Here is a 27,266-nt window from a genome sequence, read left to right as displayed (position 1 = left end):
TCTTACGAGACCGACCAAACATAGACAGGAAAACAAGACCACACACTTTGCGCATTCGGAATCGATGGCAGGGTGTCCCTCGCCGCATTTGCTACGATGGCCATTTGCTACTTCTGCAGAAGCGGCGGCGGCGGCGACGACGACGACGACGACGACGACGACCGCGAGAGGCTCCGAGATTTGTGTGAAATACATCTATAAAATGTAATTCAGACTGCCTCGTAACACCTTATGCCGTACTGCTTTGGCAAATGCTTTATCTGCGCCATTCGCCTTAATCACATCTGAGAGTAATTCTTAATAATTCGCCTGTCGCTAATTGTACCTCATCACAGATACTGTTTGCTATACTGCCACGACGCGCAACTGATTTCCAAGATTCGTCTTCCTCCTGTGAGGATGGAACTCACGACTCCTGGTTTACTAGACCAATGCTCTACCACTGAGCTAAACAGGCGCCGCCTAGCGGCACTTTTGCGTACTTCGTCCGTACGGTCGTCTGAATCATAAGACTTCAGCTGACAACACTTCATATTTTCGACTAATATTTGCAGCTAAGGCGACCCATTACTGCTTGGCTACACATCTGACATGTAGCCGACGTTCTCTCCAAACAAAACCACCTGCACTTCAGAACATGACTTTCACACATGTCTACAAAATCACCTTCACCTTCAAATACAGTTTTCTTGCGACTGATGGAAACGTAGGCAAATTTTAAATTAGCTATTTCCATTACATCACGTTAATCAGAAAATCGGTAATATACATCTGCAGTGGAAAAAATTCCGTTCCCCCCAGCGTAGGGCTCGAACCCACTACGCTGTGAATAAGAGTCTCATGCTCTACCGACTGAGCTAGCCGTGCTGCCTCGTCGGATACCTGCTGGGTAGCAGATCACACTGTACTCGTTTGGGTTGAGTGGTCCCATACACAATCTCTCCATGCTGCCTAATGTTTTCCTAACGTCACACTCGTCACGTACGTCACTTTTATTTCATAATCATTTCTGAGAGGTAAAGGAATTGCATGACAATCTGCAGAGCTAGCGGCGTCAAAATTAACACACATGCTTGATGTGACTCAAAAGCCGTACGAGTTACTTTCCGACGTTGTTTTAGATGTGCAAGTGCCAGTCAAAACTCGCGGTGAGGGCACTCTGCCGACCATTTCGCTATTTAACACCGGTCTTGTTGTGTGTGTTTCAGGCTCAAGACCATCTCCAAGAACAGAATGGTCAACAGCAACATTCAGACGGTTTCGTACTGCTCAATTGCTAGATTAAAACGGTATGTTTCTTTTTCAGAACTGGAGAAACACGACCGTGACAGGATTCGAACCTGCAATCTTCGGATCCGAAGACGGACGCCTTATCCATTAGGCCACACGGTCACTGACGACCAAGTACAACTTATATACGACTCATCTCGAAACGCTCACACCCCCTGAGTAATTGTGTTTTCGTTCCACACAGCCGCTGCCCCTTACTCTTTCCCACCCATTCGTTACATTCAACCTCTTACGAGACCGACCAAACATAGACAGGAAAACAAGACCACACACATTGCGCATTCGGAATCGATGGCAGGGTGTCCCTCGCCGCATTTGCTACGATGGCCATTTGCTACTTCTGCAGAAGCGGCGGCGGCGGCGACGACGACGACGACGACGACGACGACGACAGGCTCAGAGATTTGTGAGAAATACATCTATAAAATGTAATTCAGACTGCCTCGTCCCACTTTATGCCGTACTGCTTTGGCAAATTCTTTATCTGAACCATTCGCCTTAATCACATCTGAGAGTAATTCTTAATAATACGAATGTCGCTAATTGTTCCTCATCACAGATACTGTTTGCTATACGGCCACGATGCGCAACTGATTTCCAAGATTCGTCTTCCTCCTGTGAGGATGGAACTCACGAACCCTGGTTTACTAAACCAATGCTCTACCACTGAGCTAAACAGGCGCCGCCTAGCGGCACTTTTGCGTACTTCGTCCGTACGGTCGTCTGAATCATCAGACTTCAGCTGACAACACTTCATATTTTCGACTAACATTTGCAGCTATGGCGACCCATTACTGCTTGGCTACACATCTGACACGTAGCCGATGTTCTCTCCAAACAAAACCACCTGCACTTCAGAACATGACTTTCACACATGTCTACAAAATCAGCTTCATCTTCAAATACAGTTTTCTTGCGACTGATGGAGACGTAGGCAAATTTTAAAGTTGCTATTTCCATTACATCACGTTAATCAGAAAATCGGTAATTTACATCTGCAGCGGAAAAAAATTCCGTTCCGCCCAGCGTAGGGCTCGAACCCACGAACCTGTGAATAAGAGTCTCATGCTCTACCGACTGAGCTAGCCGTGCTGCCTCGTTGGATACATGCTTGGTAGCAGATCACACTGTACTCGTTTGGGTTGGGTGGTCCCATACAGAATCTCTCCATGCTGCCTAATGTTTTCCTAACGGCACACTCGGCACGTACTTCACTTTTATTTCATAATCATTTCTGAGAGGTAAAGGAATTGCATGACAATCTGCAGAGCTAGCGGCGTCAAAATTAACACATATACTTTACGTGACTCAAAAGCTGAACGAGTTACTTACCGACGTGGCTGTAGACGTGCAAGTGCCAGTCAAATGTCGCGGTGAGGGCACTCTGCCGATCATTTCGCTAGTTAACACCGGTCTTGTTGTGTGTGTTTCAAACTCAAGACCATCTCCAAGCACATAATTGTCCACAGCAATATTCAGACGATTTCGTACTGCACAATTGCTACATTAAAACGGTATGTTTGTTTTTCAGAACTAAAAAAACACGACCGTGACAGGATTCGAACCTGCAATCTTCGCATCCGAATTCCGACGCCTTATCCATTAGGCCACACGGTCACTGACGGCCAAGTAAAACTTATATACGAGTCATCTCGAAACGCTCACACCCCCTGAGGAATTGTGTTTTCGTTCCACACAGCCGCTGCCCCTTACTCTTTCCCACCCATTCGTTACATTCAACCTCTTACGAGACCGACCAAACATAGACAGGAAAACAAGACCACACACTTTGCGCATTCGGAATCGATGGCAGGGTGTCCCTCGCCGCATTTGCTACTTCTGCAGAAGCGGCGACGACGACGACGACGACCGCGAGAGGCTCTGAGATTTGTGAGAAATACATCTATAAAATCTAATTCAGACTGCCTCGTACTGCTTTGGCAAATGCTTTATCTGCGCATTCGCCTTAATCACATCTGAGAGTAATTCTTAACAATACGCCTGTCGCTAATTGTTCCTCATCACAGATACTGTTTGCTATACGGCCACGATGCGCAACTCATTTCCAAGATTCGTCTTCCTCCTGTGAGGATGGAACTCACGAACCCTGGTTTACTAGACCAATGCTCTACCACTGAGCTAAACAGTCGCCGCCTAGCGGCACTTTTGCGTACTTCGTCCGTACGATCGTCCGAATCATCAGACTTCAGCTGACAACACTTCATATTTTCGACTAACATTTGCAGCTATGGCGACCCATTACTGCTTGGCTACTCATCTGACACGTAGCCGATGTTCTCTCCAAACAAAACCACCTGCACTTCAGAACATGACTTTCACACATGTCTACAAAATCAGATTCACCTTCAAATACAGTTTTCTTGCGACTGATGGAGACGTAGGCAAATTTTAAAGTTGCTATTTCCATTACATCACGTTAATCAGAAAATCGGTAATTTACATCTGCAGCGGAAAAAAATTCCGTTCCGCCCAGCGTAGGGCTCGAACCCACGACCCTGTGAATAAGAGTCTCATGCTCTACCGACTGAGCTAGCCGTGCTGCCTCGTTGGATACCTGCTGGGTAGCAGATCACACTGTACTCGTTTGGGTTGGGTGGTCCCATACAGAATCTCTCCATGCTGCCTAATGTTTTCCTAACGTCACACTCGTCACGTACTTCACTTTTATTTCATAATCATTTCTGAGAGGTAAAGGAATTGCATGACAATCTGCAGAGCTAGCGGCGTCAAAATTAACACATATACTTTACGTGACTCAAAAGCTGAACGAGTTACTTTCCGACGTGGTTTTAGACGTGCAAGTGCCAGTCAAATGTCGCGGTGAGGGCACTCTGCCGATCATTTCGCTAGTTAACACCGGTCTTGTTGTGTGTGTTTCAAACTCAAGACCATCTCCAAGCACATAATTGTCCACAGCAATATTCAGACAATTTCGTACTGCACAATTGCTACATTAAAACGGTATGTTTGTTTTTCAGAACTAAAAAAACACGACCGTGACAGGATTCGAGCCTGCAATCTTCGGATCCGAATTCCGACGCCTTATCCATTAGGCCACACGGTCACTGACGGCCAAGTAAAACTTATATACGACTCATCTCGAAACGCTCACACCCCCTGAGGAATTGTGTTTTCGTTCCACACAGCCGCTGCCCCTTACTCTTTCCCACCCATTCGTTACATTCAACCTCTTACGAGACCTACCAAACATAGACAGGGAAACAAGACCACACACTTTGCGCATTCGGAATCGATGGCAGGGTGTCCCTCGCTGCATTTGCTACTTCTGCAGAAGCGGCGACGACGAGGACGACCGCGAAAGGCTCTGAGATTTGTGAGAAATACATCTATAAATTGTAATTCAGACTGCCTCGTACTGCTTTGGCAAATGCTTTATCTGCGCCATTCGCCTTAATCACATCTGAGAGTAATTCTTAATAATACGCCTGTCGCTAATTGTTCCTCATCACAGATACTGTTTGCTATATGGCCACGATGTGCAACTGATTTCCAAGATTCGTCTTCCTCCTGTGAGGATGGAACTCACGAACCCTGGTTAACTAGACCAATGCTCTACCACTGAGCTAAACCGGCGCCGCCTAGCGGCACTTTTGCGTACTTCGTCTGTACGGTCGTCTGAATCATCAGACTTCAGCTGACAACACTTCATATTTTCGACTAATATTTGCAGCTATGGCGACCCATTACTGCTTGGCTACACATCTGACGCGTAGCCGATGTTCTCTCCAAACAAAACCACCTGCACTTCAGAACATGACTTTCACACATGTCTACAAAATCACCTTCACCTTCAAATACAGTTTTCTTGCGACTGATGGAGACGTAGGCAAATTTTAAAGTTGCTATTTCCTTTACATCACGTTAATCAGAAAATCGGTAATATACATCTGCAGCGGAAAAACATTCCGTTCCGCCCAGCGTAGGGCTCGAACCCACTACCCTGTGAATAAGAGTCTCATGCTCTACCGACTGAGCTAGCCATGCTGCCTCGTCGGATACCTGCTGGGTAGCAGATCACACTGTACTCGTTTGGGTTGGGTGATCCCATACAGAATCTCTCCATGCTGCCTAATGTTTTCCTAACGTCACACTCGTGACGTAATTCACTTTTATTTCATAATCATTTCTGAGAGGTAAAGAAAATGCATGACAATCTGCAGAGCTAGCGGCGTCAAAATTAACACACATGCTTGATGTGACTCAAAAGCCGTACGAGTTACTTTCCGACGTTGTTTTAGATGTGCAAGTGCCAGTCAAAACTCGCGGTGAGGGCACTCTGCCGACCATTTCGCTATTTAACACCGGTCTTGTTGTGTGTGTTTCAGGCTCAAGACCATCTCCAAGAACAGAATGGTCAACAGCAACATTCAGACGGTTTCGTACTGCTCAATTGCTACATTAAAACGGTATGTTTCCTTTTCAGAACTGGAAATACACGACCGTGACAGGACTCGAACCTGCAATCTTCGGATCCGAAGTCCGACGCCTTATCCATTAGGCCACACGGTCACTGACGACCAAGTACAACTTATATACGACTCATCTCGAAACGCTCACGCCCCTGAGGAATTGTGTTTTCGTTCCACACAGACGGTGCCCCTTACTCTTTCCCACCCATTCGTTACATTCAACCTCTTACGAGACCGACCAAACATAGACAGGAAAACAAGACCACACACTTTGCGCATTCGGAATCGATGGCAGGGTGTCCCTCGCCGCATTTGCTACGATGGCCATTTGCTACTTCTGCAGAAGCGGCGGCGGCGGCGGCGACGACGACGACGACGACGACGACGACGACCGCGAGAGGTTCCGATATTTGTGTGAAATACATCTATAAAATGTAATTCAGACTGCCTCGTAACACCTTATGCCGTACTGCTTTGGCAAATGCTTTATCTGCGCCATTCGCCTTAATCACATCTGAGAGTAATTCTTAATAATTCGCCTGTCGCTAATTGTACCTCATCACAGATACTGTTTGCTATACGGCCACGACGCGCAACTGATTTCCAAGATTCGTCTTCCTCCTGTGAGGATGGAACTCACGACCCCTGGTTTACTAGACCAATGCTCTACCACTGAGCTAAACAGGCGCCGCCTAGCGGCACTTTTGCGTACTTCGTCCGTACGGTCGTCTGAATCATCAGACTTCAGCTGACAACACTTCATATTTTCGACTAATATTTGCAGCTAAGACGACCCATTACTGCTTGGCTACACATCTGACTTGTAGCCGATGTTCTCTCCAAACAAAACCACCTGCACTTCAGAACATGACTTTCACACATGTCTACAAAATCACCTTCACCTTCAAATACAGTTTTCTTGCGACTGATTGAGACGTAGGCAAATTTTAAAGTTGCTATTTCCATTACATCACGTTAATCAGAAAATCGGTAATATACATCTGCAGCGGAAAAAAATTCCGTTCCCCCCAGCGTAGGGCTCGAACCCACTACCCTGTGAATAAGAGTCTCATGCTCTACCGACTGAGCTAGCCGTGCTGCCTCGTCGGATACCTGCTGGGTAGCAGATCACACTGTACTCGTTTGGGTTGGGTGGTCCCATACAGAATCTCTCCATGCTGCCTAATGTTTTCCTAACGTCACACCCGTCACGTACTTCACTTTTATTTCATAATCATTTCTGAGAGGTAAAGGAATTGCATGACAATCTGCAGAGCTAGCGGCGTCAAATTTAACACACATGCTTGATGTGACTCAAAAGCCGTACGAGTTACTTTCCGACGTTGTTTTAGATGTGCTAGTGTCAGTCAAATGTCGCGGTGAGGGCACTCTGCCGACCATTTCGCTATTTAACACTGGTGTTGTTGTGTGTGTTTCATGCTAAAGACCATCTCCAAGCACAGAATGGTCAACAGCAACATTCAGACGGTTTCGTACTGCTCAATTGCTAAATTAAAACGGTATGTTTCTTTTTCAGAACTGGAAAAACACGACCGTGACAGGATTCGAACCTGCAATCTTCGGATCCGAAGTCCGACGCCTTATCCATTAGGCCACACGGTCACTGACAACCAAGTACAACTTATATACGACTCATCTCGAAACGCTCACGCCCCTGAGGAATTGTGTTTTCGTTCCACACAGCCGCTGCCCCTTACTCTTTCCCAACCATTCGTTACATTCAACCTCTTACGAGACCGACCAAACATAGACAGGAAAACAGGACCACACACTTTGCGCATTCGGAATCGATGGCAGGGTGTCCCTCGCCGCATTTGCTACGATGGCCATTTGCTACTTCTGCAGAAGCGGCTGCGTCGGCGACGACAACGACGACGACGACAGGCTCAGAGATTTGTGAGAAATACATCTATAAAATGTAATTCAGACTGCCTCGTCCCACTTTATGCCGTACTGCTTTGGCAAATTCTTTATCTGAACCATTCGCCTTAATCACATCTGAGAGTAATTCTTAATAATACGAATGTCGCTAATTGTTCCTCATCACAGATACTGTTTGCTATACGGCCACGATGCGCAACTGATTTCCAAGATTCGTCTTCCTCCTGTGAGGATGGAACTCACGAACCCTGGTTTACTAGACCAATGCTCTACCACTGAGCTAAACAGGCGCCGCCTAGCGGCACTTTTGCGTACTTCGTCCGTACGGTCGTCCGAATCATCAGACTTCAGCTGACAACACTTCATATTTTCGACTAACATTTGCAGCTATGGCGACCCATTACTGCTTGGCTACACATCTGACACGTAGCCGATGTTCTCTCCAAACAAAACCACCTGCACTTCAGAACATGACTTTCACACATGTCTACAAAATCACCTTCACCTTCAAATACAGTTTTCTTGCGACTGATTGAGACGTAGGCAAATTTTAAAGTTGCTATTTCCATTACATCACGTTAATCAGAAAATCGGTAATTTACATCTGCAGCGGAAAAAAATTCCGTTTCGCCCAGCGTAGGGCTCGAACCCACGACCCTGTGAATAAGAGTCTCATGCTCTACCGACTGAGCTAGCCGTGCTGCCTCGTTGGATACCTGCTGGGTAGCAGATCACACTGTACTCGTTTGGGTTGGGTGGTCCCATACAGAATCTCTCCATGCTGCCTAATGTTTTCCTAACGTCACACTCGTCACGTACTTCACTTTTATTTCATAATCATTTCTGAGAGGTAAAGGAATTGCATGACAATCTGCAGAGCTAGCGGCGTCAAAATTAACACATATACTTTACGTGACTCAAAAGCTGAACGAGTTACTTTCCAACGTGGTTTTAGACGTGCAAGTGCCAGTCAAATTTCGCGGTGAGGGCACTCTGCCGATCATTTCGCTAGTTAACACCGGTCTTGTTGTGTGTGTTTCAAACTCAAGACCATCTCCAAGCACATAATTGTCCACAGCAATATTCAGACGATTTCGTACTGCACAATTGCTACATTAAAACGGTATGTTTGTTTTTCAGAACTAAAAAAACACGACCGTGACAGGATTCGAACCTGCAATCTTCGGATCCGAATTCCGACGCCTTATCCGTTAGGCCACACGGTCACTGACGGCCAAGTACAACTTATATACGACTCATCTCGAAACGCTCACACCCCCTGAGGAATTGTGTTTTCGTTCCACACAGCCGCTGCCCCTTACTCTTTCCCAACCATTCGTTACATTCAACCTCTTACGAGACCGACCAAACATAGACAGGAAAACAAGACCACACACTTTGCGCATTCGGAATCGATGGCAGGGTGTCCCTCGCCGCATTTGCTACGATGGCCATTTGCTACTTCTGCAGAAGCGGCGACGACGACGACAACGACCGCGAGAGGCTCTGAGATTTGTGAGAAATACATCTATAAAATGTAATTCAGACTGCCTCGTACTGCTTTGGCAAATGCTTTATCTGCGCCATTCGCCTTAATCACATCTGAGAGTAATTCTTAATAATTCGCCTGTCGCTAATTGTACCTCATCACAGATACTGTTTGCTATACGGCCACGACGCGCAACTGGTTTCCAAGATTCGTCTTCCTCCTGTGAGGATGGAACTCACGAACCCTGGTTAACTAGACCAATGCTCTACCACTGAGCTAAACCGGCGCCGCCTAGCGGCACTTTTGCGTACTTCGTCCGTACGGTCGTCTGAATCATCAGACTTCAGCTGACAACACTTCATATTTTCGACTAATATTTGCAGCTATGGCGACCCATTACTGCTTGGCTACACATCTGACATGTAGCCGATGTTCTCTCCAAACAAAACCACCTGCACTTCAGAACATGACTCTCACACATGTCTACAAAATCACCTTCACCTTCAAATACAGTTTTCTTGCGACTGATGGAGACGTAGGCAAATTTTAAAGTTGCTATTTCCATTACATCACGTTAATCAGAAAATCGGTAATTTACATCTGCAGCGGATAAAAATTCCGTTCCGCCCAGCGTAGGGCTCGAACCCACGACCCTGTGAATAAGAGTCTCATGCTCTACCGACTGAGCTAGCCGTGCTGCCTCGTCGGATACCTGCTGGGTAGCAGATCACACTGTACTCGTTTGGGTTGGGTGATCCCATACAGAATCTCTCCATGCTGCCTAATGTTTTCCTAACGGCACACTCGTGACGTAATTCACTTTTATTTCATAATCATTTCTGAGAGGTAAAGGAAATGCATGACAATCTGCAGAGCTAGCGGCGTCAAAATTAACACACATGCTTGATGTGACTCAAAAGCCATACGAGTTACTTTCCGACGTTGTTTTAGATGTGCAAGTGGCAGTCAAAACTCGCGGTGAGGGCACTCTGCCGACCATTTCGCTATTTAACACCGGTCTTGTTGTGTGTGTTTCAGGCTCAAGACCATCTCCAAGAACTGAATGGTCAACAGCAACATTCAGACGGTTTCGTACTGCTCAATTGCTACATTAAAACGGTATGTTTCTTTTTCAGAACTGGAAAAACATGACCGTGACAGGACTCGAACCTGCAATCTTCGGATCCGAAGTCCGACGCCTTATCCATTAGGCCACACGGTCACTGACGACCAAGTACAACTTATATACGACTCATCTCGTGACGCTCACGCCCCTGAGGAATTGTGTTTTCGTTCCACACAGACGGTGCCAATTACTCTTTCCCACCCATTCGTTACATTCAACCTCTTACGAGACCGACCAAACATAGACAGGAAAACAAGACCACACACTTTGCGCATTCGGAATCGATGGCAGGGTGTCCCTCGCCGCATTTGCTACGATGGCCATTTGCTACTTCTGCAGAAGCGGCGGCGACGACGACGACGACGACGACGACGACGACGACCGCGAGAGGCTCCGAGATTTGTGTGAAATACATCTATAAAATGTAATTCAGATTTCCTTGTAACACCTCATGCCGTACTGCTTTGGCAAATGCTTTATCTGCGCCATTCGCCTTAATCACATCTGAGAGTAATTCTTAATAATTCGCCTGCCGCTAATTGTACCTCATCACAGATACTGTTTGCTATACGGCCACGACGCGCAACTGATTTCCAAGATTCGTCTTCCTCCTGTGAGGATGGAACTCACGACCCCTGGTTTACTAGACCAATGCTCTACCACTGAGCTAAACAGGCGCCGCCTAGCTTCACTTTTGCGTACTTCGTCCGTACGGTCGTCTGAATCATCAGACTTCAGCTGACAACACTTCATATTTTCGACTAACATTTGCAGCTATGGCGACCCATTACTGCTTGGCTACACATCTGACACGTAGCCGATGTTCTCTCCAAACAAAACCGCCTGCACTTCAGAACATGACTTTCACACATGTCTACAAAATCAGCTTCACCTTCAAATACAGTTTTCTTGCTACTGATGGAGACGTAGGCAAATTTTAAAGTTGCTATTTCCATTACATCACGTTAATCAGAAAATCGGTAATTTACATCTGCAGCGGAAAAAGTTCCGTTCCGCCCAGCGTAGGGCTCGAACCCACGACCCTGTGAATAAGAGTCTCATGCTCTACCGACTGAGCTAGCCGTGCTGCCTCGTTGGATACCTGCTGGGTAGCATATCACACTGTACTCGTTTGGGTTGGGTGGTCCCATACAGAATCTCTCCATGCTGCCTAATGTTTTCCTAACGTCACACTCGTCACGTACTTCACTTTTATTTCATAATCATTTATGAGAGGTAAAGGAATTGCGTGACAATCTGCAGAGCTAGCGGCGTCAAAATTAACACATATACTTTACATGACTCAAAAGCTGAACGAGTTACTTTCCGACGTTGTTTTAGACGTGCAAGTGCCAGTCAAATGTCGCGGTGAGGGCACTCTGCCGATCATTTCGCTAGTTAACACCGGTCTTGTTGTGTGTGTTTCAAACTCAAGACCATCTCCAAGCACATAATTGTCCACAGCAATATTCAGACGATTTCGTACTGCACAATTGCTACATTAAAACGGTATGTTTGCTTTTCAGAACTAAAAAAACACGACCGTGACAGGATTCGAACCTGCAATCTTCGGATCCGAAATCCGACGCCTTATCCATTAGGCCACACGGTCACTGACGGACAACAAAAACTTATATACGACTCATCTCGAAACGCTCACACCCCCTGAGGAATTGTGTTTTCGGTCCACACAGCCGCTGCCCCTTACTCTTTCCCACCCATTCGTTACATTCAACCTCTTACGAGACCTACCAAACATAGACAGGAAAACGAGACCACACACTTTGCGCATTCGGAATCGATGGCAGGGTGTCCCTCGCCGCATTTGCTACGATGGCCATTTGCTACTTCTGCAGAAGCGGCGACGACGACGACGACCGCGAGAGGCTCTGAGATTTGTGAGAAATACATCTATAAAATGTAATTCAGACTGCCTCGTACTGCTTTGGCAAATGCTTTATCTGCGCCATTCGCCTTAATCACATCTGAGAGTAATTCTTAATAATACGCCTGTCGCTAATTGTTCCTCATCACAGATACTGTTTGCTATACGGCCACGATGTGCAACTGATTTCCAAGATTCGTCTTCCTCCTGTGAGGATGGAACTCACGAACCCTGGTTAACTAGACCAATGCTCTACCACTGAGCTAAACCGGCGCCGCCTAGCGGCACTTTTGCGTACTTCGTCCGTACGGTCGTCTGAATCATCAGACTTCAGCTGACAACACTTCATATTTTCGACTAATATTTACAGCTATGGCGACCCATTACTGCTTGGCTACACATCTGACACGTAGCCGATGTTCTCCCCAAACAAAACCACCTGCACTTCAGGACATGACTTTCACACATGTCTACAAAATCACCTTCACCTTCAAATACAGTTTTCTTGCGACTGATGGAGACGTAGGCAAATTTTAAAGTTGTTATTTCCATTACATCACGTTAATCAGAAAATCGGTAATTTACATCTGCAGCGGATAAAAATTCCGTTCCGCCCAGCGTAGGGCTCGAACCAACGACCCTATGAATAAGAGTCTCATGCTCTACCTACTGAGTTAGCCTTGCTGCCTCGTTGGATACCTGCTGGGTAGGTGATCACACTGTACTCGTTTGGGTTGGGTGGTCCCATACAGAATCACTCCATGCTGCCTAATGTTTTCCTAACGTCACACTCGTCACGTACTTCACTTTTATTTCATAATCATTTCTGAGAGCTAAAGGAATTGCATGACAATCTGCAGAGCTAGCGGCGTGAAAATTAACACACATACTTGATGTGACTCAAAAGCCGTACGAGCTACTTTCCGACGTTGTTTTAGATGTGCAAGTGGCAGTCAAAACTCGCGTTGAGGGCACTCTGATGACCATTTCGCTATTTAACACCGGTCTTGTTATGTGTGTTTCAGGCTCAAGACCATCTCCAAGAACAGAATGGTCAACAGCAACATTCAGACGGTTTCGTACTGCTCAATTGCTACATTAAAACGGTATGTTTCTTTTTCAGTACTGGAAAAAAACGACCGAGACAGGATTCGAACCTGCAATCTTCGGATCCGAAGTCCGACGCCTTATCCATTAGGCCACACGGTCACTGACGACCAAGTACAACTTATATACGACTCATGTCGAGACGCTCACGCCCCTGAGGAATTGTCTTTTCGTTCCACACAAACGCTGCCCCTTACTCTTTCCCACCCATTCGTTACATTCAACCTCTTACGAGACCGACCAAACATAGACAGCAAAACAAGACCACACACTTTGCGCATTCGGAATCGATGGCAGGGTGTCCCTCGCCGCATTTGCTACTTCTGCAGAAGCGGCGGCGGCGGCGGCGGCGGCGGCGACGACGACCGCGAGAGGCTCTGAGATTTGTGAGAAATACATCTATAAAATGTAGTTCAGACTGCCTCGTAACACCTTATGCCGTACTGCTTTGGCAAATGCTTTATTTGCGCCATTCGCCTTAATCACATCTGAGAGTAATTCTTAATAATACGCCTGTCGCTAATTGTTCCTCATCACAGATACTGTTTGCCATACGGCCACGACGCGCAACTGATTTCCAAGATTCGTCTTCCTCCTGTGAGGATGGAACTCACGACCCCTGGTTTACTAGACCAATGCTCTACCACTGAGCTAAACAGGCGCCGCCTAGCGGCACATTTGCGTACCTCGTCCGTACGGTCGTCTGAATCATCAGACTTCAGCTGACAACACTTCATATTTTCGACTAATATTTGCAGCTAAGGCGACCCATTACTGCTTGGCTACACATCTGACATGTAGCCGATGTTCTCTCCAAACAAAACCACCTGCACTTCAGAACATGACTTTCACACATGTCTACAAAATCACCTTCACCTTCAAATACAGTTTTCTTGCGACTGATGGAGACGTAGGCAAATTTTAAAGTTGCTATTTCCATTACATCACGTTAATCAGAAAATCGGTAATATACATCTGCAGCGGAAAAAAATTACGTTCCCCCCAGCGTAGAGCTCGAACCCACGACCCTGTGAATAAGAGTCTCATGCTCTACCGACTGAGCTATCCGTGCTGCCTCGTCGGTTACCTGCTGGGTAGGTGATCACACTGTACTCGTTTGGGTTGGGTGATCCCATACAGAATCTCTCCATGCTGCCTAATGTTTTCCTAACGTCACACTCGTGACGTAATTCACTTTTATTCCATAATCATTTCTGAGAGGTAAAGGAAATGCATGACAATCTGCAGAGCTAGCGGCGTCAAAATTAACACATATACTTTACGTGACTCAAAAGCTGAACGAGTTACTTTCCGACGTGGTTTTAGACGTGCAAGTGCCAGCCAAATGTCGCGGTGAGGGCACTCTGCCGATCATTTCGCTAGTTAACACCGGTCTTGTTGTGTGTGTTTCAAACTCAAGACCATCTCCCAGCACATAATTGTCCACAGCAATATTCAGACGATTTCGTACTGCAAAATTGCTACATTAAAACGTTATGTTTGTTTTTCAGAACTAAAAAAACACGACCGTGACAGGATTCGACCCTGCAATCTTCGGATCCGAATTCCGACGCCTTATCCATTAGGCCACACGGTCACTGACGGCCAAGTAAAACTTATATACGACTCATCTCGAAACGCTCACACCCCCTGAGGAATTGTGTTTTCGTTCCACACAGCCGCTGCCCCTTACTCTTTCCCACCCATTCGTTACATTCAACCTCTTACGAGACCTACCAAACATAGACAGGAAAACAAGACCACACACTTTGCGCATTCGGAATCGATGGCAGGGTGTCCCTCGCCGCATTTGCTACGATGGCCATTTGCTACTTCTGCAGAAGCGGCGACGACGACGACGACGACCGCGAGAGGCTCTGAGATTTGTGAGAAATACATCTATAAAATGTAATTCAGACTGCCTCGTACTGCTTTGGCAAATGCTTTATCTGCGCCATTCGCCTTAATCACATCTGAGAGTAATTCTTAATAATTCGCCTGTCGCTAATTGTACCTCATCACAGATACTGTTTGCTATACGGCCACGATGTGCAACTGATTTCCAAGATTCGTCTTCCTCCTGTGAGGATGGAACTCACGAACCCTGGTTAACTAGACCAATGCTCTACCACTGAGCTAAACCGGCGCCGCCTAGCGGCACTTTTGCGTACTTCGTCCGTACGGTCGTCTGAATCATCAGACTTCAGCTGACAACACTTCATATTTTCGACTAATATTTGCAGCTATGGCGACCCATTACTGCTTGGCTACACATCTGACACGTAGCTGATGTTCTCTCCAAACAAAACCACCTGCACTTCAGAACATGACTTTCACACATGTCTACAAAATCACCTTCACCTTCAAATACAGTTTTCTTGCGACTGATGGAGACGTAGGCAAATTTTAAAGTTGCTATTTCCATTACATCACGTTAATCAGAAAATCGGTAATTTACATCTGCAGCGGATAAAAATTCCGTTCCTCCCAGCGTAGGGCTCGAACCCACGACCCTGTGAATAAGAGTCTTATGCTCTACCGACTGAGCTAGCCGTGCTGCCTCGTCGGATACCTGCTGGGTAGCAGATCACACTGTACTCGTTTGGGTTGGGTGATCCCATACAGAATCTCTCCATGCTGCCTAATGTTTTCCTAACGTCACACTCGTGACGTAATTCACTTTTATTTCATAATCATTTCTGAGAGGTAAAGGAATTGCATGACAATCTGCAGAGCTAGCGGCGTCAAAATTAACACACATGCTTGATGTGACTCAAAAGCCGTACGAGTTACTTTCCGACGTTGTTTTAGATGTGCAAGTGGCAGTCAAAACTCGCGGTGAGGGCACTCTGCCGACCATTTCGCTATTTAACACCGGTCTTGTTGTGTGTGTTTCAGGCTCAAGACCATCTCCAAGAACAGAATGGTCAACAGCAACATTGAGACGGTTTCGTACTGCTCAATTGCTACATTAAAACGGTATGTTTCTTTTTCAGTACTGGAAAAACATGACCGTGACAGGACTCGAAATTGCAATGTTCGGATCCGAAGTCCGACGCCTTATCCATTAGGCCACACGGTCACTGACGACCAAGTACAACTTATATACGACTCATCTCGTGACGCTCACGCCCCTGAGGAATTGTGTTTTCGTTCCACACAGACGGTGCCCCTTACTCTTTCCCACCCATTCGTTACATTCAACCTCTCACGAGACCGACCAAACATAGACAGGAAAACAAGACCACACACTTTGCGCATTCGGAATCGATGGCAGGGTGTCCCTCGCCGCATTTGCTACGATGGCCATTTGCTACTTCTGCAGAAGCGGCGGCGACGACGACGACGACGACGACGACGACGACGACGACGACGACGACGACGACGACCGCGAGAGGCTCCGAGATTTGTGTGAAATACATCTATAAAATGTAATTCAGACTTCCTCGTAACACCTTATGCCGTACTGCTTTGGCAAATGCTTTATCTGCGCCATTCGCCTTAATCACATCTGAGAGTAATTCTTAATAATACGCCTGTCGCTAATTGTACCTCATCACAGATACTGTTTGCTATACGGCCACGACGCGCAATTGATTTCCAAGATTCGTCTTCCTCCTGTGAGGATGGAACTGACGACCCCTGGTTTACTAGACCAATGCTCTACCACTGAGCTAAACAGGCGCCGCCTAGCGGCACTTTTGCGTACTTCGTCCGTACGGTCGTCTGAATCATCAGACTTCAGCTGACAACACTTCATATTTTCGACTAATATTTGCAGCTAAGGCGACCCATTACTGCTTGGCTACACATCTGACATGTAGCCGATGTTCTCTCCAAACAAAACCACCTGCACTTCAGAACATGACTTTCACACATGTCTACAAAATCACCTTCACCTTCAAATACAGTTTTCTTGCGACTGATGGAGACGTAGGCAAATTTTAAAGTTGCTATTTCCATTACATCACGTTAATCAGAAAATCGGTAATTTACATCTGCAGCGGAAAAAAATTCCGTTCCCCCCAGCGTAGGGCTCGAACTCACGACCCTGTGAATAAGAGTCTCATGCTCTACCGACTGAGCTGGCCGTGCTGCCTCGTCGGATACCTGCTGGGTAGGTGATCACACTGTACTCGTTTGGGTTGGGTGGTCCCATACAGAATCTCTCCATGCTGCCTAATGTTTTCCTAACGTCACACTCGTCACGTACTTCACTTTTATTTCATAATCATTTCTGAGAGGTAAAGGAATTGCATGACAATCTGCAGAGCTAGCGGCGTCAAAATTAACACACATGCTTGATGTGACTCAAAAGCCGTACGAGTTACTTTCCGACGTTGTTTTGGATGTGCAAGTGCCAGTCAAAACTCACGGTGAGGGCACTCTGCCGACCATTTCGCTATTTAACACCGGTCTTGTTGTGTGTGTTTCAGGCTCAAGACCATCTCCAAGCACAGAATGGTCAACAGCAACATTCAGAAGGTTTCGTACTGCTCAATTGCTAGATTAAAACGGTATGTTTCTTTTTCAGAACTGGAAAAACACGACCGTGACAGGATTCGAACCTGCAATCTTCGGATCCGAAGTCCGACGCCTTATCCATTAGGCCACACGGTCACTGACGACCAAGTACAACTTATATACGACTCATCTCGAAACGCTCACGCCCCTGAGGAATTGTGTTTTCGTTCCACACAGCCGCTGCCCCTTACTCTTTCCCACCCATTCGTTACATTCAACCTCTTACGAGACCGACCAAACATAGACAGCAAAACAAGACCACACACTTTGCGCATTCGGAATCGATGGCAGGGTGTCCCTCGCCGCATTTGCTACGATGGCCATTTGATACTTCTGCAGAAGCGGCGGCGGCGGCGACGAAGACGACGACGACAGGCTCAGAGATTTGTGAGAAATACATCTATAAAATGTAATTCAGACTGCCTCGTCCTACTTTATGCCGTACTGTTATTTTTTTTTGCCTTTATTGTCATTTTATACCTACAAAGGTAGGCCGGCAGCGGCCTAATACGCCGCTCTTCGGCCACAAGAAACATACAAGAGATAAAAACAGGAAGACATAATCTCAAAACACAGACATGGAGGACAAAAAATCAGAAGACAACAGAGAATAAAAAGAATTGAAGTCGTTCACCGACGCAGCACTGTTCCAGTTTAAAAAAAAAAAAAAAAACGGGCAGCACAGCACGGAACAGAGAACACTAGCACAGGTGAACGGTGGAGCAGAAAACGAAGAAACACTCGAGGCACAGACGGGACGAAAGACACGGACACTGCGGAGATGGGCTTCGGCGCTTGCAGGGGCACTGTCCACACCGAAAAGCTGGGGGCCTGCCAAGGGAAAAAACAGGGGGAGGGAAGGAGGGAGGGGGAGATAGGATGCCAGAGAGGAGGAGGGGAGAAAACGAAAAGAGGGGGGTGGAAGCCCAGGGAGAGGGGGAGGGGAGGTAAGGATGGAAGGAGGGAGAGAGGGAGGGAGAGAAGGGAGAGAGGGTGCCCACAGGAAAATGAGAGGAGAGGGGAAGGCAAGGCTCAAGGTTGGTAGGAGGGGTAGATGGAGGGGAGGAGGGCATCATCCGGGAGGGGGAGTCGGCGGAAGCCACCTTGGGAGAGGGTGTGGAGAGTGTGAAGATGGAGAGCAGGTGGGATACAGGAGTACAGGCGCGGCAGTGGGTTGGGGTGGGAGAGGATGGAAGAGACAAGCGGGTGGGGAGGATCAAGCTTGCGGGAGGTGTAGAGGATCCGTATCCGTTGGAGGAAGAGGAGGAGGTGTGGGAATTGGATGAGGTCATAGAGGAGCCGCGTGGGGGAAGGGAGGCGGATGCGATAGGCGAGGCGGAGTGCATGCCATTCAAGGATTTGAAGGGATTTGTAAAAGGTAGGTGGGGCAGAGAACCAGGCGGGATGGGCATAACAGAGGATAGGGCGGATGAGAGATTTATAGGTGTGGAGGACGGTGGAGGGGTCCAGACCCCATGTGCGGCCAGAAAGGAGCTTCAGGAGGTGGAGTCGGGAGCGTGCCTTGGCTTGGATTGTCCGGAGATGAGGGGTCCAGGAGAGGCGACGGTCAAGGGTGACGCCAAGGTACTTGAGGGTGGGTGTGAGGTTAATAGGACGGCCATAAATGGTAAGATAGAAATCAAGGAGACGGAAGGAAGGGGTGGTTTTGCCTACGATGATTGCCTGGGTCTTGGAAGGATTGACCTTGAGCAACCACTAGTTACACCAAGAGGTGAACCGGTCCAGATGGGATTGGAGAAGGTGTTGGGAGCGTTGCAGGGTGGGGGCAAGGGCAAGGAAGGCGGTGTCATCGGCGTACTGGAGAAGGTGAAGAGGGGGTGCAGGTGGAGGCATGTCCGCCGTATAAAGAAGGTAAAGAAGAGTGGAAAGGACGGAACCTTGGGGCACACCGGCAGAGGGGTAGAAGGTGTAGGAATCAGTGTTGTGGATAGTGACATAGGAAGGGCGGTGGGAAATGAAGGAGGCGATCAGACGGACGTAGTTAATAGGAAGAGCAAAGGTTTGGTGCTTGAAGAGGAGACCAGAATGCCACACACGGTCATAGGCGCGTTCAAGGTCAAGGGAGAGGAATATGGCGGAGCGACGGGAGTTGAGTTGTTCGGAGAGGAGGTGAGTGAGGTGAAGGAGAAGGTCATCGGCAGAGAAGGATGGTCGAAAGCCACATTGGGTGGAGGGAAGGAAGCGGTGCCGGTGGAGATGCTAGTGGATGCGGCGGGTTAGAATGGATTCCAGGACCATGCTGAAGACCGAGGTAAGGCTTATAGGACGGTAGGAGGAGACAGCGGAAGGTGGTTTATCGGGTTTGAGGAACATCAGGATCCGGGAGGTTTTCCACAGGTCGGGGTAGAAGCTGGTGGACAAGACCACATTGTACAGCCTGGCCAGGGTGGAGAGGAAGGGGGCGGGAGCTTCACGGAGGTGACGGTAAGTAACACGGTCGTGACCAGGAGCAGTGTTGCGTTTGGTGCGGAGTATATCAATGATGTCTTGAGTAGTTATAGGGTTATTGAGTTCAGTGTTTGTAATGTTGTCCAAGTACTGGAAGCCAGGAGCTAGTGGAGGGATAGAGGTGTCAGTTCGATCGCGGACATCGGGGAAGAGGGAATAATCGAACTGGGGATCGTCAGGGATGGTAAAGACATCGGTGAGGTAGGAGGCAAAATGGTTGGCCTTACTAAGGTTGTCAGGAAAGGGATTGTCATTATGAAGGAGAGGATAGTAAGGGGGGGGGGGTTTTGATCCAGTAAGGCGGCGGAAGGCTGACCAGTATTTGGACGAGTTAATAGGTAGGGTAGCATTAAGACGGGTGCATGTCTGTCGCCAGTCCCGGCGTTTCTTAGCCGCGAGCAAGTTCCGGATATGTCTCTGGAGTTGCCGGTGGCGTTGTAGTGTGTCCCGGTCATGCGTGTGGAGGAAGGCACGGTAGAGACGACGGGATTCTCGAAGGAGGAGGACGGCCTGTGGGGGTAAAGTGGTACCGTGCGGGTGGATGGCGACGGTAGGGATGTGGGCCTCCACGGCCTCAGACAAGGTCTGCTGGAGAAAGGATGCGGCATGGGTTATGTCATGTGGGCGGTGGTAGGTGAGGGGGTGGCTATCGACTCGGGTAGTAAGGGTATCCTGGTATGCATTCCAGTCGGCACAGGAGTAATCATGGACATACTTGGGGGGAGGGTAAAGGCGAGGATCGGGACGGGGGCGACGACCGTCTGATATGGTAAGAAGGACAGGGAGATGGTCACTGCCAATAGGGTCGAGGACGTCCACCGCTATGCGGCCAAGGAGGTTGGGGGAGGCTAGGACGACATCGGGTGTGGTATTGGATTCAGGGCGGGTGTGTTGGGGAAAAGGAAGGACATCTCCTTGGATGGTGGCGAGGAACCGATGCCACCGCCATAACTGGGTGGCGGAGCGACTATGGATATTGAGATCTGCGGCAATCACGTAGGAGGAGAAGGTACGGTCGATGTGGGAAAGGAAGTCAAAAGGAATAGGGGCAGAGGGGCGGACATAGATGGTGGCGCAGGTAACGGTGAGGCCGGGGAAGAATAGACTAAGGATCAGGTGTTCCGTGGGGTTGGGAAGGAGGGGTTGGAGCCGAACAGGGATCTGGCGATGGTGGCCAATGGCAACTCCGCCACGCGCTATCGGGAGGGGGTTGTCAGAGCGGTGAAGGAGGTAGGGCGAGGTATGGACAGTATGGTGGGGCTGGAGAAATGTTTCGTTTAGGAGGAAGGCATCCACGCGGTGGGTGGTGAGGGTATGCATAAGGAGATTCTTGTTGACAGGAAGGGAACGGATGTTGTTAAACAGGATACGTTGCTGTCGCGCCATAGTGGGAATTTAGACGAGGGTGTCGAGACGGGAGAAGGTAAAATGGGCCTGGTTATGGGAGTAGGTGGCGTAAGTGTTGAGCTGGAAGACGGAACGGGCGGCAAGGGATATCTGCTGGAGGGTGTGGGGGCGCTGAAAGGGGTGGATGTTCTGAAGGACAACGGTTACAAAGCGGATGATGTCCTCAGCTGGGGGGGGGGACGGAGGGAATTGCCGGGAGGGGTGGGGGCATCCAAGGGGCGGACAGGGACAGTGAGTTCAGGAGCGGAGGGAGGGGGTCGGGCCTTGCACTTTTGGGAGTAGGTTGGGTGTTGGAGGTTACAGGTGTTACAGGAGGGGGGGACTGAAGGTTGGGGCACTGCCGGAGGAAGTGTGCTTCTTTGCAGTGCGGGCAGACGGGGGCCTCGCGGCACTCAGATGTAGGATGTGCATCATAGCGCAAGCACCTCTGGCAGCGGATGGACTGTGGAAGGGAGCGGGAGGGGTCGACCTTATAACGGCGGTTGAAAAGGAGGGCACCTTCCTTGAGGAGGAGGTCTATGGAGGGAGCATGCTCGGAGAACACCCCCATGAGGCGGGTGGGGCCGGCTGGATTGTGAATCCGGCGGACAGCTCGAACCTCTAGATAGGGATGGGCCTTCAGCTCCGCCAATACCTCCTCTTCCGTGATCATCGGGCTAAGCCGAGTGATCACGGCAGTGAGGGTCGGTGGGCGACGGGGCGGCTGGGGTTGTCGGGATGAGGAGGGGGAGGGAGCAGGGGCAAGGGAGGCATGGGGACCAAACCGGGTGAGGGGAATGCGGGAGAGGATGTCGGAGTGGAGGGTGGGGCTGGGGGATGTGATCAGGACGGAGTCCCGACGGGGGGTGAGAAGGGAGATCGGGGCTCCGGGGAAGTGCTGGCGGAGGAGAAGGGTAAGATTGCGGGCCTCCAGGAGAGAGGGATCAGGGTGAGAAAGGAGGTACCTGTAGGAGGGGGAGGTAGAGGAGGGAGTAGATAGGGCAGGTGGGGTGGTATCCATGGCATCCTGGGGGGTTGGATGGGGGAGAGTCTGCGACTTCTTGGGAGCAGAAGAGGCTGGGGTGCCGCTGGGACGTTTCACAGCGGGAGAGGGATGGGAAGAGGTGTGGGGGATGGGGACGACCGGGAGATGGCGGGAGATGGCAGGTCCCACCGGCGGTGCAGGCACTGGTGGTGGTGCTGGTGCTGGCGCTGGAGCTGGAGCTGGCGCCACAGAAGATGCAGTGGCAGTGGTTGGCACTGGCGATGGCGAGGGCGATGGTGATGGTGATGGTGATGACGATGATGATGGTGTGGCGTGGGTGGTGGCCCGACGGGCAACAACCCTGGCGGGGGTGGCATGAGTTACATGTGGGAGGGGAGGGAATGGGTCACGTGAGGCATGGGGGGTAGGAACAGGGGAGGGAGCAACAAAAGGAGTGGGGGTGGGAAGAGTGAGGAGGGGGGGAATATATGGGGGAGGCGGCGATTGAGCACATCACGTGATGGTGGTGGCAGCAAGTGAGGGGGACGTGTACACGATTGCAGTGGTAGTGGCGGTAGTTGTGGGGGTTGTCATGGTGAGAGGATAAGTGGGAGAGGGGAAAAGAGGGAAAATAACAGGGGACAGTCAAAGGACAAAGACAAGAGACTGACGAAGAGGAAGGGTAAGACGTAAGCAGAGACGACAGAACGAAAGACGGGCAGGGAGCGGCGGCGGCGGCGGCGGCGGTCGGCAACAGCAGCAGCGGCAGGAACCGGATACGGTGGCGGCAACTGGCGTCGGCGGGAGACCGGCGGCGGCGGCGGCGGCGGCGGCGGCGGCGGCGGCGGATGTGGGAACCGGCGGCGGCGGCAGCGGCGGCTGGGACCAACGGCGGCAAAGGCTCGGGACAACGGCAGCTGCAGCGTTCACTGAAACTCCTAGCACTTCGATATTAACGACAATAATATCGAAGGGCGCAACCCTCTCAAGTTACGCCGAAGATGTGATGCCGTACTGTTTTTTTTTTTTCCTTTATTGTCATTTTATACCTACAAAGGTAGGCCGGCAGCGGCCCAATACGCCGCTCTTCGGCCACAAGAAACATACAAGAGATAAAAACAGGAAGACATAATCTCAAAACACAGACATGGAGGACAAAAATCAGAAGACAACAGAGAATAAAAAGAATTGGAGTCGTTCACCGACGCAGCACTGTTTCAGTTTTAAAAATCGGGCAGCACAGCACGGAACAGAGAACACTAGCACAGGTGAACGGTGGAGCAGAAAACGAAGAAACACTCGAGGCACAGACGGGACGAAAGACACGGACACTGCGGAGATGGGCTTCGGCGCTTGCAGGGGCACTGTCCACACCGAAAAGCTGGGGGCCTGCCAAGGGAAAAAACAGGGGGAGGGAAGGAGGGAGGGGGAGATAGGATGCCAGGGAGGAGGAGGGGAGAAAACGAAAAGAGGGGGTTGGAAGCCCAGGGAGAGGGGGAGGGGAGGTAAGGATGGAAGGAGGGAGAGAGGGAGGGAGAGAAGGGAGAGAGGGTGCCCACAGGAAAATGAGAGGAGAGGGGAAGGCAAGGCTCAAGGTTGGTAGGAGGGGTAGATGGAGGGGAGGAGGGCATCATCCGGGAGGGGGAGTCGGCGGAAGCCACCTTGGGAGAGGGTGTGGAGAGTGTGAAGATGGAGAGCATTTGGGATACAGGAGTACAGGCGCGGCAGTGGGTTGGGGTGGGAGAGGATGGAAGAGGCAAGCGGGTGGGGAGGATCAAGCTTGCGGGAGGTGTAGAGGATCCGTATCCGTTGGAGGAAGAGGAGGAGGTGTGGGAAGGGGATGAGGTCATAGAGGAGCCACGTGGGGGAAGGGAGGCGGATGCGATAGGCGAGGCGGAGTGCATGCCGTTCAAGGATTTGAAGGAATTTGTAAAAGGTAGGCGGGGCAGAGATCCAGGCGGGATGGGCATAACAGAGGATAGGGCGGATGAGAGATTTATAGGTGTGGAGGACGGTGGAGGGGTCCAGACCCCATGTGCGGCTAGAAAGGAGTTTCAGGAGGTGTAGTCGGGAGCGTGCCTTGGCATGGATTGTCCGGAGATGAGGGGTCCAGGAGAGGCGACGGTCAAGGGTGACGCCAAGGTACTTGAGGGTGGGTGTGAGGTTAATAGGACGGCCATAAATAGTAAGATAGAAATCAAGGAGACGGAAGGAAGGGGTGGTTTTGCCTACGATGATTGCCTGGGTCTTGGAAGGATTGACCTTGAGCAACCACTGGTTACACCAAGAGGTGAAACGGTCCAGATGGGATTGGAGAAGGTGTTGGGAGCGTTGCAGGGTGGGGGCAAGGGCAAGGAAGGCGGTGTCATCGGCGTACTGGAGAAGGTGAAGGGGGGGTGCAGGTGGAGGCATGTCCGCCGTATAAAGAAGGTAAAGAAGAGGGGAAAGGACGGAACCTTGGGGCACACCGGCAGAGGGGTAGAAGGTGTAGGAATCAGTGTTGTGGATAGTGACATAGGAATGGCGGTGGGAAATGAAGGAGGCGATCAGACGGACGTAGTTAATAGGAAGAGCAAAGGTTTGGAGCTTGAAGAGGAGACCAGAATGCCACACACGGTCATAGGCGCGTTCAAGGTCAAGGGAGAGGAATATGGCGGAGCGATGGGAGTTGAGTTGTTCGGAGAGGAGGTGAGTGAGGTGAAGGAGGAGGTCATCGGCAGAGAAGGATGGTCGAAAGCCACATTGGGTGGAGGGAAGGAAGCGGTGCCGGTGGAGATGCTGGTGGATGCGCTGGGTTAGAATGGATTCCAGGACCTTGCTGAAGACCGAGGTAAGGCTTATAGGACGGTAGGAGGAGACAGCGGAAGGTGGTTTATCGGGTTTGAGGAACATCAGGATCCGGGAGGTTTTCCACAGGTCGGGGTAGAAGCCGGTGGACAAGACCACATTGTACAGCCTGGCCAGGGTGGAGAGGAAGGGGGCGGGAGATTCACGGAGGTGACGGTAAGTAACACGGTCGTGACCAGGAGCAGTGTTGCGTTTGGTGCGGAGTATATCGATGATGTCTTGAGTAGTTATAGGGTTATTGAGTTCAGTGTGTGTAATGTTGTCCAAGTACTGGAAGCCAGGAGCTAGTGGAGGGATAGAGGTGTCGGTTCGATCGCGGACATCGGGGAAGAGGGAATAATCGAACTGGGGATCGTCAGGGATGGTAAAGACATCGGTGAGGTAGGAGGCAAAATGGTTGGCCTTACTAAGGTTGTCAGTAAAGGGATTGTCATTATGAAGGAGAGGATAGTAAGGGGGGGGTTTTGATCCAGTAAGGCGGCGGAAGGCTGACCAGTATTTGGACGAGTTAATAGGTAGGGTAGCATTAAGACGGGTGCATGTCTGTCGCCAGTCCCGGCGTTTCTTAGCCGCGAGCAAGTTCCGGATGTGTCTCTGGAGTTGCCGGTGGCGTTGTAGTGTGTCCCGGTCACGCGTGTGGAGGAAGGCACGGTAGAGACGACGGGATTCTCGAAGGAGGAGGACGGCCTATGGGGGTAAAGTTGGACGGTGCGGGTGGATGGCGACGGTAGGGATGTGGGCCTCCACGGCCTCAGACAAGGTCTGCTGGAGAAAGGATGCGGCATGGGTTATGTCATGTGGGCGGTGGTAGGTGAGGGGGTGGCTATCGACTCGTGTAGTAAGGGTATCCCGGTATGCATTCCAGTCGGCACGGGTGTAATCATGGACATACTTGGGGGGAGGGTAAAGGCGAGGATCAGGACGGGGGCGACGACCGTCTGATATGGTAAGAAGGACAGGGAGATGGTCACTGCCAATAGGGTCGAGGACGTCCACCGCTATGCGGCCAAGGAGGTTGGGGGAGGCTAGGACGACATTGGGTGTGGTATTGGATTCAGGGCGGGTGTGTTGGGGAAGAGGAAGGACATCTCCTTGGATGGTGGCGAGGAACCAATGCCACCGCCGTAACTGGGTGCCGGAGCGACTATGGATATTGAGATCTGCGGCAATCACGTAGGAGGAGAAGGTACGGTCGATGTGGGAAAGGAAGTCAAAAGGAATAGGGGCAGAGGGGCGGACATAGATGGTGGCGCAGGTAACGGTGAGGCCGGGGAAGAATAGACTAAGGATCAGGTGTTCCATGGGGTTGGGAAGGAGGGGTTGGAGCCGAACAGGGATCTGGCGATGGTGGCCAATGGCAACTCCGCCACGCGCTATCGGGAGGGGGTTGTCAGAGCGGTGAAGGAGGTAGGGCGAGGTATGGACAGTATGGTGGGGCTGGAGAAATGTTTCGTTTAGGAGGAAGGCATCCATGCGGTGGGTGGTGAGGGTATGCATAAGGAGATTCTTGTTGACAGGAAGGGAACGGATGTTGTTAAACAGGATACGTTGCTGTCGCGCCATAGTGGGAATTTAGACGAGGGTGTCGAGACGGGAGAAGGTAAAATGGGCCTGGTTATGGGAGTAGGTGGCGTAAGTGTTGAGCTGGAAGACGGAACGGGCGGCAAGGGATATCTGCTGGAGGGTGTGGGGGCGCTGAAAGGGGTGGATGTTCTGAAGGACAACGGTTACAAAGCGGATGATGTCCTCAGCTGTGGGGGGGGGGGACGGAGGGAATTGCCGGGAGGGGTGGGGGCATCCAAGAG

At 50.0% G+C, this 27,266-nt stretch overlaps 14 non-coding genes across 14 annotated transcripts; all 14 read right to left on the bottom strand.

The window, feature by feature from the left end:
* Nucleotides 1–1,319: 1,319 nt before the first annotated feature.
* Nucleotides 1,320–1,392, bottom strand: Trnar-ucg (transfer RNA arginine (anticodon UCG)). Its single transcript has one exon. It is a non-coding gene; the product is annotated as a tRNA-Arg (tRNA).
* A 917-nt stretch (nucleotides 1,393–2,309) lies between these two features.
* On the bottom strand, nucleotides 2,310–2,382 carry Trnak-cuu (transfer RNA lysine (anticodon CUU)). The gene has a single exon. It is a non-coding gene; the product is annotated as a tRNA-Lys (tRNA).
* Nucleotides 2,383–3,777: 1,395 nt separating this feature from the next.
* Nucleotides 3,778–3,850, bottom strand: Trnak-cuu (transfer RNA lysine (anticodon CUU)). The gene has a single exon. It is a non-coding gene; the product is annotated as a tRNA-Lys (tRNA).
* Nucleotides 3,851–5,243: 1,393 nt separating this feature from the next.
* Nucleotides 5,244–5,316, bottom strand: Trnak-cuu (transfer RNA lysine (anticodon CUU)). The gene has a single exon. It is a non-coding gene; the product is annotated as a tRNA-Lys (tRNA).
* Nucleotides 5,317–5,768: 452 nt separating this feature from the next.
* On the bottom strand, nucleotides 5,769–5,841 carry Trnar-ucg (transfer RNA arginine (anticodon UCG)). The gene has a single exon. It is a non-coding gene; the product is annotated as a tRNA-Arg (tRNA).
* Nucleotides 5,842–7,291: 1,450 nt separating this feature from the next.
* Trnar-ucg (transfer RNA arginine (anticodon UCG)) lies at nucleotides 7,292–7,364 on the bottom strand. Its single transcript has one exon. It is a non-coding gene; the product is annotated as a tRNA-Arg (tRNA).
* A 907-nt stretch (nucleotides 7,365–8,271) lies between these two features.
* Trnak-cuu (transfer RNA lysine (anticodon CUU)) lies at nucleotides 8,272–8,344 on the bottom strand. The gene has a single exon. It is a non-coding gene; the product is annotated as a tRNA-Lys (tRNA).
* Nucleotides 8,345–8,796: 452 nt separating this feature from the next.
* On the bottom strand, nucleotides 8,797–8,869 carry Trnar-ucg (transfer RNA arginine (anticodon UCG)). The gene has a single exon. It is a non-coding gene; the product is annotated as a tRNA-Arg (tRNA).
* An 887-nt stretch (nucleotides 8,870–9,756) lies between these two features.
* On the bottom strand, nucleotides 9,757–9,829 carry Trnak-cuu (transfer RNA lysine (anticodon CUU)). The gene has a single exon. It is a non-coding gene; the product is annotated as a tRNA-Lys (tRNA).
* Nucleotides 9,830–10,281: 452 nt separating this feature from the next.
* On the bottom strand, nucleotides 10,282–10,354 carry Trnar-ucg (transfer RNA arginine (anticodon UCG)). Its single transcript has one exon. It is a non-coding gene; the product is annotated as a tRNA-Arg (tRNA).
* A 918-nt stretch (nucleotides 10,355–11,272) lies between these two features.
* Trnak-cuu (transfer RNA lysine (anticodon CUU)) lies at nucleotides 11,273–11,345 on the bottom strand. The gene has a single exon. It is a non-coding gene; the product is annotated as a tRNA-Lys (tRNA).
* Nucleotides 11,346–11,797: 452 nt separating this feature from the next.
* Trnar-ucg (transfer RNA arginine (anticodon UCG)) lies at nucleotides 11,798–11,870 on the bottom strand. Its single transcript has one exon. It is a non-coding gene; the product is annotated as a tRNA-Arg (tRNA).
* A 1,409-nt stretch (nucleotides 11,871–13,279) lies between these two features.
* Trnar-ucg (transfer RNA arginine (anticodon UCG)) lies at nucleotides 13,280–13,352 on the bottom strand. The gene has a single exon. It is a non-coding gene; the product is annotated as a tRNA-Arg (tRNA).
* Nucleotides 13,353–17,797: 4,445 nt separating this feature from the next.
* Trnar-ucg (transfer RNA arginine (anticodon UCG)) lies at nucleotides 17,798–17,870 on the bottom strand. Its single transcript has one exon. It is a non-coding gene; the product is annotated as a tRNA-Arg (tRNA).
* Between the last annotated feature and the right edge of the window lie 9,396 nt (nucleotides 17,871–27,266).

This window comes from Schistocerca gregaria, chromosome 3 (genome assembly GCF_023897955.1).
Source record: "Schistocerca gregaria isolate iqSchGreg1 chromosome 3, iqSchGreg1.2, whole genome shotgun sequence".
Lineage (NCBI taxonomy): Eukaryota > Metazoa > Arthropoda > Insecta > Orthoptera > Acrididae > Schistocerca > Schistocerca gregaria.
Note: the sequence above shows the minus strand (reverse complement) of the source record. Positions and strands in the feature narration are given on the sequence as shown.